Genomic DNA, 9,785 nt, shown 5'->3' with positions numbered 1-9,785 from the left:
GTTAAGGCAAAAGAGAAATTAGTTGTCCCAATTATTGTGCTTTTCCTGAGGGTTCATCAAGCTTATTTTAATGCTGTTCTGCAAATAAGGTCATAAGATTTACTAGCCCATTGACATCAGGCAGGTTGTTTCACCCATAAAGACTCCATTAGGAAAATGAATAGAAACAGTTTCTCACAGTCTGTAGAGAAAAATGACATCCCCTTGGCCAGTGGTCATAGCCAAGTTCAGGAATCTGCCCAGAAGCCAAGAACTCAGCCAACAGCCTCCTACTTTTAATCCCCGTCTCTTAGGTCTTGGGTGGTATAATAGAATGTAATCTTGAGGAAAAATACTTTTCTCATTATTGACTTTGTCTCTCAGTGTCTAGCATAGTGCCTGACACACAGTAGGTGCTTAATAATTGATTGCTGAACTGGATTGGATTGGTCCAGTGTAGGAGATTATGCTAGCCAGATATGGTGGCCAATTTGAATTTTTACCTCCTCTTTGGATGGAGTTTACCCGGTCAGACTTGGCCTGGCTCTTGACCCAGCTTACTCTCGAGCTGCTCTCTCAAAACCAACTCAATGAACTCTCTTAATTATAGCTACCAGATGCAGCTCTGCTTTTAAATAATAACTAAATAGTACTTTGAGATTTGCAAAGTGCTTCATCCGTGTTGTCATTTAGCTCTTTTGATCAAACTATATAAATACACTCGAGATTGAACAGAAATTCAAACTGTCTTTTGTCCTCAGCCAGCAGCTGAGGAGGCAGCGAGTCTTTTCTCACTGGAAGTATTTATGCAAGGGCTGAATGATGTGGTGTTCAAGTTTAAAAGGGATTTTTTGTTAGGGTCAAGCCAGACTAGAAAAAATCTGAAGTCCCTTCCAGCTTGGGAGAAGATAATTAAATGAAAAAAAGTCATTTCTAATCTAAAAAGCAATGCCAAATGGTCACAAGCCTCCATTTTTTTTTCCAACTCGATCCCTTCTTCCCTCTTGGGAACTCAGCCATCCACCCAGTGTGACTGTAAATGTGAGTTCCAGGGATATAGACTTGTATGGTCAGAAGGATAGTGAACTCTTAAAAAAAGAAACTCCCTCTATCAGGGTGGGTTCCCATGTGCTCTGTAACTTAGAGCTGCCTGAGAGGCTAAGACTTGTATATCTAATATCTAATATGTCTCTATATAATATCTAATAATCTACATAAGCCTTAAATATGGTATCAACCTTCCCAAATCCGAGGACAACTGGCTAATCACTTTCAGGGCTGGTTTTTTAAACAGTAGTGGGGATGCTACTAGTGACAGTGGCAGTGGTAGTAGTGGTCAGGAGTGCTTTCCTTGGTGTAAGGAGCCATTGACATGCAGATTCTTCCCTCCATCAGTACAATGATCATTGATCTGATTTCAGTTCACAATCCTCTGCCTCTGACTCTGTCTCTACTTTATTCTCCATAATCCCTCGTTGCTCTAATTATGATTAGGAATTCATATACATATGGGAATGTTGATATGAACTTGCCCAGGTGGGGACTCCTATATCTTATTCTGTATGAATGGCCCCAGTTTTTTTTTTTTTAGAAAAATAAATTTTTTAGAAATAGTTTTAGAAAAATAAAACTGCTTCACGAGTCGATGAGCCATAAGCCCAAAGAATCACTTAGTTGCTTTTTTTGGAGAATTCATTATGAACCCAGTCTATACCCGGGAACAGTTTTACAACACTGATGAAATCAATTCTGTTGGGGCGATGCTGACCAACTTCTACTTGGAGAGATGCCAATGAATCAATTCACCTTGGCTTTAGCTGATAAGGACACATTGACTGCATTTATATAATATTCATTCATTGCACAAATATTTGTTGATCAGAGCCTCTGGGGTGATGAGAAAAACATCATTTTGAACTTTCAACATTCACATTAGCCTGTTATGGAGCATAAACTATTTGGTCTGACTTAGTTAGATCAACATTTGGTTCTTTCAGAGAAAGATTGCTTCAGAGCCAGGAACCTTCCTGAGCAGAAAAAAATCAAGTATGTACATAAAGGATATTGTGAAAGTATTAGTCCTATTAAAAATATAGGTTATGATTAGCTGTAGAAGTGTTGGGGTGCTTTATTGGGGGGGAACAGATAGTTGATCTGCACTGATGCAGGTTTTGCACTGCTGTTGCTATCACCATACTTCTCCTCCTCCTCCTCCTCCTCCTCCTCCTCCTCCTCCTCCTCCTCCTCCTCCTCCTCCTCCTCTTCCTCCTCCTCCTCCTCCTCCTCCTCTTCCTCCTCCTCCTCCTCCTCCTCCTCCTCCTCCTCCTCCTCCTCCTCCTCCTCCTCTTCCTCCTCCAACAACTACTGCTATTCCTCCTCCTCTTCCTTTTCCTCCTCCTCCTCCTCCTCTTCCTCCTCCTCCTCGTCTTCCTCCTCCTCCTCCTCCTCCAACAACTACTGCTATTCCTCCTCCTCTTCCTTTTCCTTCTCCTCCTCCTCCTATTCCTACTCCTACTCCTCCTACTACTATTCCTCCTCCTTCTCTTTTTCCTTCTTCTTCTCTTCCTTCTTCTCCTCTTCCTCCATTACTACTATTGCTGCTGCAGCTACATAGCATTTAAATAGAATTTTAAGGTTTGCAAAGCTCTCTCTCTATTTTAATTCTTGGCAGATTAGTCTCTGCTCTATACTCTGTAGAGAGAGAGGCTCAGTGGTTTGTCCAGGGTCACAGCTAGGATGGGTCAGAAGTGGTGACTGATCCCAGCTCGTCCTGACTCCAAAATCTGCTTTTTCTTCTACCACAACAAGCTGCCTCTCTGCAGTATTATAAATTATTATGATTATTCATGGTAATATTGCTATGTACCCGTGATTTCGTTTTTGTTGAGAACTCCCGGTGTATAGAAAATGTTCTCCCTGAATGTTGATTTCAACCTGTCTTCCATTCACAGCTTTTGAGATTTTCCTGAGGGGCTGAGAAGTAAAATTTTAACCCAGGTTTTTTTCTGACTCTAAGGTTAATCCTCAATCTATTGAACCGCTACTAGATAATGGGAATAACTATAAAGAAGCAGGGTTAAATTCTGGGGGCCGTTTTCACATCTTTCTGACTCTTTACCTTGCCATTATTACCACCATGACCCAGTCCTGGAACCACAGCAATACATAGACAAATCAATGTTATTACTAAATACATGCAGTTCACCAACATGTTGATTCCTTATTCAGATATCATACAGGATTTTCAGTCTCATTTTTATTGTGTAAGATACAATTTTATAATGCTGTCCACACCAGGAATTCTGTTCAAAGTCAAGTAATGAGGAAGCTATTTGTGCCTTGTCTTGTTGCGAGCACAGATTTTCTTCTAATCCTGCAGAATTTGTGGCTTTTGGAGTGAGGCCGCCTCTAAACAGTGACCTCCCTGCTGTTGCCCACATAGGATATTCATCTCCCACTGTCATCCTCTGCACAGGTGGATGGAGCTCCATATCCCAAAGCTGCTTCTCCTCTGAATCTTAAAATCAGTAGCATCCTTCAAAGGTCAGCTCTTCCACATGTTATATAGCCAGCACAGAGAGGCGGAGCACGGTGGGTAGATAGAACATGTTTATTAAGTATTTACTGTGTCCAACGCCCTGTACTGATCTCTGGGGACACAAAAACTAAAAAAAGCCCTCACCTCAAGGAGTTTACACTCAAAAGGGAGAAGAAAATGCATAAAAGTGTGTCTGAAGTGATTATAGTGGGGAAGGACAAAGCTGCTGGGGAGGAGTCTGAAGAGGGAGGATAATAATAATAAAAAAGCCAGATCAATGATCATTGTATTGATGGGAAAAGATTAAATAAAAATTCTTTGACTGTTTTTCTTTGTATCACTAAATGCATACTGTTAGATTAATGGATAAATGAAGGAATTAGGTTTAAACTGTATCCCTGATATTTATCAGCTGTTCGACTGTGTTAGGTTCTTAAAAAGATAAAAGCTTCTGGGAGGAACCACTTCAACCAATGAGCTTGCTCCTCCCAAGCATGCAAGCTCTTCCCCAGGAAAGGCCTGAATTAGAGAATTGTCAAGTAGCTACTTAGCACTTAGTAAGAACCTAATATCTCATTATCTCATTAGCACTTAGTAAGAACCTAACACGACAGGACAATTCATTTAATGTTTTTGACTAAGGTCACTCTGATTTATTTGTTGGTTACGTATGGGATGAAACCATCACCCATGGTACAGTGGGAAGAGATCTGGATTGGAGCAGGGCCTGTGTTCAAATTCTGTCTTTGCTACTTACCATTTGGGTGAGTTTGTTCAAATCCCTTAAACTACTTGGGTCTCAGTTTCTTCATATGTAAAATGAGAAGCTTAGCAAAGTGGCTGCTAGTTCTGTGTATGGTGATGGTGGTGATGACTGGTGGAGGTTTTTGTTACCTTAGGAAATCACAGGTTGTTGATGTGGACCTGTTAACAAGTGCTAGACATTGAAGAGGTTGAAGAGGTTGAAGAGACTTTGCAGTCCAGGAAAAGAGGATTACTCTTGGTCTCCAATTAAAGACTGTGTTCCACAACTCCCAGCCTTACAACATCACTGGGACAAGATGGAACATGATTTAAGGGAGAAGTTTGGGCTCACTTAAATAAATGCAGATCAAGGAAGGCAACTCAGTCTACTCTTGTTAAATTCTAGGGTTACATCAGTGTCCATCTGTAGTATTTGTTCAAGATTTCTATGGATGATGATTATTCATTGTTCAATCAATTGCATGTTGGAGGATTCTTTATTTACTTTGTTTTTCCTATGTGGATAACGAGACTAAATTCTCTTGGAATGATTTGGATTTCATTTAAAAGGCTCTGTAGTGTTCCATGGCCTAATGAAATGATAAAAATGCCATTTGCAAATAGGAATAAATGGAGGACCTTATCTTTCACAAGGAACCCATTTCTGACTTGAACTCTACATTGAGTTTCCTTCCTGACAGGAATAAACACTTTTAATGATCTCTCTATTCTGTGTCTCACTTGGTATTAATGATCAAAGGTTCATCATGTAAATTAATCTCTACTTTATATCTTTCAGGATTTTCTGTATAATGTTGAGGTGTACAGAGGGGATACCTTATGGAGGATAGTCTTTAAAACTGTTTTGCTCTACTGAATCAGATGGATTCTTACAGTAATCACAGTGGGATGCAGCATTCTCCACATCTCCCAGTTAATTATGTGATAACAAATGTGGGTTTTTATGGAATATCGCTTGAAAAAGGATGCTCAATCCCTTTTAATAAACTCATGAAGGTTGTTCTTGAGATATGTGAAGATTATCCTCACAAAATGTATACACATGCTATTTTCATTTCCAGAGGCCCATCTATAGCTGTTCTGATAACTTAGATGTGGGGGTTCCTCTGTCCTTGAGAGTGAAAAGAATGCTTTACAAAAATCTTTTCCTTCTTTTGTCTGTTTGTTTTTCTTCTTCCAGTTTCATCCTTCAATGCCCTCAGGATGATTTTGTTGAGTTGCCTCTCTCCCCATGCTTTCTTTAAATTGTTCTTACCCTCCATGGCTTCTTGCTGATTTATCAGGCAGCATTGCTCAGGATCTTCTGCCATCTTTCTCGATAAAATTTTACAAATAAGTTTCTATTCTAAACTTGTGTTGCCCTAGGCTACTGAGTCTTTCCACTTGGAAAGGAGGAAAAATGTTTGCTGACTAAGGTGAATTTTAGTTTCTTTTGATTTCTCCCTTAAGGCAAATTTAAAGGAGTTAAACTTCTCTACAAAATTGTTATAATTGGTGTCAATGTCCCTTCATCCATCCATTTCCTGTGTTTCAATGTCAATTATTCATTTAAATAGATCAGGTTGGGGGTGATAAAATGGAGGTGCTTTGTAACTTTTTCTATATTTTATTCTTCTGACTTTGTGTGACTTATGATCTTTGCGTACAATTTAATGATCTGATTTTTAACAGTTGATTTTAAGAATGAAGTCCAGCAATGATGAATTCCTTTCCTGATATTAAGATTAATTTCATTTTATGATATTATTCAATGTTATTTACTCCTTTTCTCAAAAGTATTGAAGAATGTAGAAAGTATGAGCATGAAGCTTCTGTGGAGTCCACATTTCATTATTTCTTAACTATATTTATTTTCTAATATTTTCTCCATCCTTATCTTATGTCTAATTTGCCGTTGAGGTCACCCAGAATCAAAGCAAATTTTGATTCATTTGAACTTAATTTTTTCAAAGAATTTCTATCTTTACCCTTTGAAATAAAAATTGGTACATAAATTCAATTTATTTTTAGGGATGATATTTTTTTCCTTTTAGCAAACAGAAGATGATAAGCTATATTCAAAAATGATGTTTCTTTGTCTTTGGACACACCATAAACCAATTCTTCAATGAGAACCTGTGACCCAACCTTTAACTGAGTTGCACTTTCCTTTACTTTCTGGTTTCATTCATATAAAGAGTTTTAAGATTGAGATCATTTATTATTGTGCCTACTCATTGCTCACTGGGCAAGGCTAGCATATTGAGAATGCCAACAGCTAAATTAATGTTTATAGATTTAAAAATCTTCTCAATTCAGTATGACTCCCTCTACTTGTACAGTGTTGGTGGCAGAGTGATAGAACTTGCCTGACACAGTTCTTAGAACTTTTAAGAACACAGAGTCCCCTCATACCATAATGAAGCATCCGGATCCTATTATAAATCACTGATTTGAGAAATATGAACCATTTACCCTTAAGGAGCCACAGAGCTAGAGTAAAGGTAACAAGAATCTATTTATGTACCAAAAACTACCATTTTGTAGATAAACAAATAATATATATGTATATTACACGCACCCAAATGTAAATAGGAATATGCCTAGGTAGTACAGGGAATAGAGTGCTTTTAGTTAGAAAGACCTGAGTTCAAATCCTACCTCATATACTTAGTTATTTGATGTTGGGAAGGTCATTTCTATCAGCATTAGTTTCTTTTCTTTTTTTTTTTTTCTTTTTTTTTTTTGAAATGCAATTAATAATCTGGGTTCACTGAATTGTTGTGATGATCAAATAAGATGATATGTGGCTCTTTGAAAAATTTAAAATGCTATATAAGTGGTAGCTATAATTCTTTATGGTCACTTTTAAATATGTGTAGATGATCTGCTGGCAAATAAGATAAAAGTTTATTTAAAATATTAAGACTACTTTTCAGCACATATTTTCATAATCAACAGACACTAATGGTGCATTTAGAGACAAACCTATGGCAAAGGGGCCAAGAATTTATCCCAGATTACTAATGTGTACAAATGGGGGAAAGGGAAAATGGATATTTCATTCAGCCTTTGCTATCACAATGTAAAATTTTCCTGCTACCTTGCCAAGCCCTGAGATATCCCTTATGCTTTCTGATGCCCAGGGATTGATTTTTTGGCTTTGCATGATCAGTAACCTTTCCCAGCCCACCTCTTTTCAGGAATAAAGGGATCCAGAACTATTGGCTATGTCATGAGGAGTCAGATAGGATTCTTGTGCTGAGGGAAGGGTGAGGAAATGATCACCTGCTCTCTAACTTTAATTCTATCTAATTTTTCCAGACCATTCTCTGATAATTTCTACATTCCCCCTATCCCTTCACCAACTGAATTTTTCTAGGCATAAGAATTCCTAGTTTCAGCTCAGAGAGTAACTATTCTCTGGGGGAATCTTTATATATTTTTTAAAATTAAAAATTTTTTTTTATCTTTTCCAGTTACAATCAAAATAAATTTTATATGTTTTTAAAATTTTTGAGTTCCAGATTCTCCCCCTTCCCTTTCACATCCCTACATTGAGAAAGCCCAGGTGATGTACAAAATATTTCCATAAAAGTAATGTTGCCAAAGAAAACATAGATCTCATCCCCCCTGCCAAATCCTCAAGAAAAAAAGTTTTTAAAAAGTATGTTTCAGTCTGTATTCAGACACAATCAGTTCTTTTTTCTGGGTATGACAACATTTTTCATCAAACGTCCTTCAGAATAGTCCTGGATTATTGTATTGCAGAGAATAGCAAAGTCATTCACAGCTGATCATCCTGTGACTTTGTTATCGCTATGTATACAGTACATTTCACTTTTCTTGAGCACATGAAGGACTTTCCAGGTTTTTCTGATAGCCTATCGTTCATCATTTTTCATGGAACAATAATATTCATAATCATCTACCACAATTTATTCAGCCTTTCCCCAATTGATGGGTATCCTCTCAATTGCTAATTCTTTGCCTCGAGAAAAGAGCTGCTGTAAATATTTTTATACCTATAGGTTCATTTAAAAATTGTTTTGGGATCCAGCCTAATAGTGATATTGTTAAGTCAGTTTGCATGATTTAATAACCCTATGGGCATAGATCATATCTTTTAATTATTTATCCATTTGAGAATGACTTATTTTTAAAATAAAATTTACTCTATTTCCTATATATTTGAGAAATGAGGCTTTCATCAGAGAAACTTGCTTTAAAATTCTTTTCATAATTATTATTGCTAACTGTATTTCCCCTTGTTTATTCCATTCTTTCTTTCTTTTCACTGTCCTTTCTGAAAACTGCTTTGCTCTTCAGTTATAATCAAAATAAATTTTTATATCTGTTTTTAAAATTTTGAGTTCCAGATTCTCCCTTTTCCTTTTCACACCCTTTTAAACATAAAAAAAGACATCCTGATATTCCAAAAGGTTCCAACCTTCTCAGAGGTACTAGAGGTACTAGATCTTTGTGAAATAACTAAAAATCTCATTTCATTTCCCCTAACTTGTAAACTATTCTAAAAGTACTTGGAACGGATCAGGAGCTAATCATGAGAACTAGAAGGTTTTTGGTTTAGTGAATCATAGGGAACCCACATGGTGTTTTATGATTTGCTAAGTCCTGCTACCTAGCTCTACATACATGTTGCTAAGTCTGTATACATTTGATTCTCAGAGCAAGCTCATGAGGAGGACCATCAAGTAAAACAACCTCCTTTTTATAGCTGAGAAAAGATGAGAGGCTAAGTGAGTAGCCCATGGGCACTAGGCAGGATTAAAGTGGCATAGGAGCCCATCTTGATCTTCATTCTAAATCCAGGCCTTTGTTGCTTCAGCAAAATAAATTTTAGAGAGAGCCTCAAGCTCCACTGTTTACAAAATGCTAACAAAACTAACTTTAATTGAATTGAATTGGATGCAGAAAAGATGCTGATGTGATACTGAGGTGGCCAATCCCAGTTAGTCTTACCTGGTGATAGAAGCTCATCTATCTTACACATGTTTAGGTGGTGCCTCTTACCTTGACAGGTCTGAGTAGATTGCAAAGGATTCTGGGGAAGGATCCTGTGTTTCAACTCAATCTTTCTTTGAAAGAAAGAAATTCTGAGAGAAGAGTACACATTTTGACCCACTTAACCAACTAATGTGCAAAGTCGAACACTACACTCACAGCTATGGAGATAGGAATTGGACAAACAGGACACACCCTTAGCCATGAAAAGATCAAACGCAATCTGTTCAAATTTCAATCACATGAAAAGTAACATCACATCCTCCAGAAAATAACCTTCCTGCCAAAAGAATGCCTACTGAGCCCTTGACAAACACCCAGCAGGTTGTAGAGGAAATTGGGGCTTGTTTGGGGGTGTTGCAACTGTCAAGATCAAGGAAAATCAGAAAAAGCATCATTCTACATTGATACTTTAGTCTTTTAAAATTCTTTGTAGCAAAGTCCTTGTAATGACCCTAAGCTTCTACCTGAAACAATGGCCCAACTTTTTAATACTAAC

Source organism: Sminthopsis crassicaudata, chromosome 1 (assembly GCF_048593235.1).
Source record: "Sminthopsis crassicaudata isolate SCR6 chromosome 1, ASM4859323v1, whole genome shotgun sequence".
In the NCBI taxonomy this organism is placed as follows: domain Eukaryota; kingdom Metazoa; phylum Chordata; class Mammalia; order Dasyuromorphia; family Dasyuridae; genus Sminthopsis; species Sminthopsis crassicaudata.
This window is presented reverse-complemented; position numbering follows the sequence as displayed.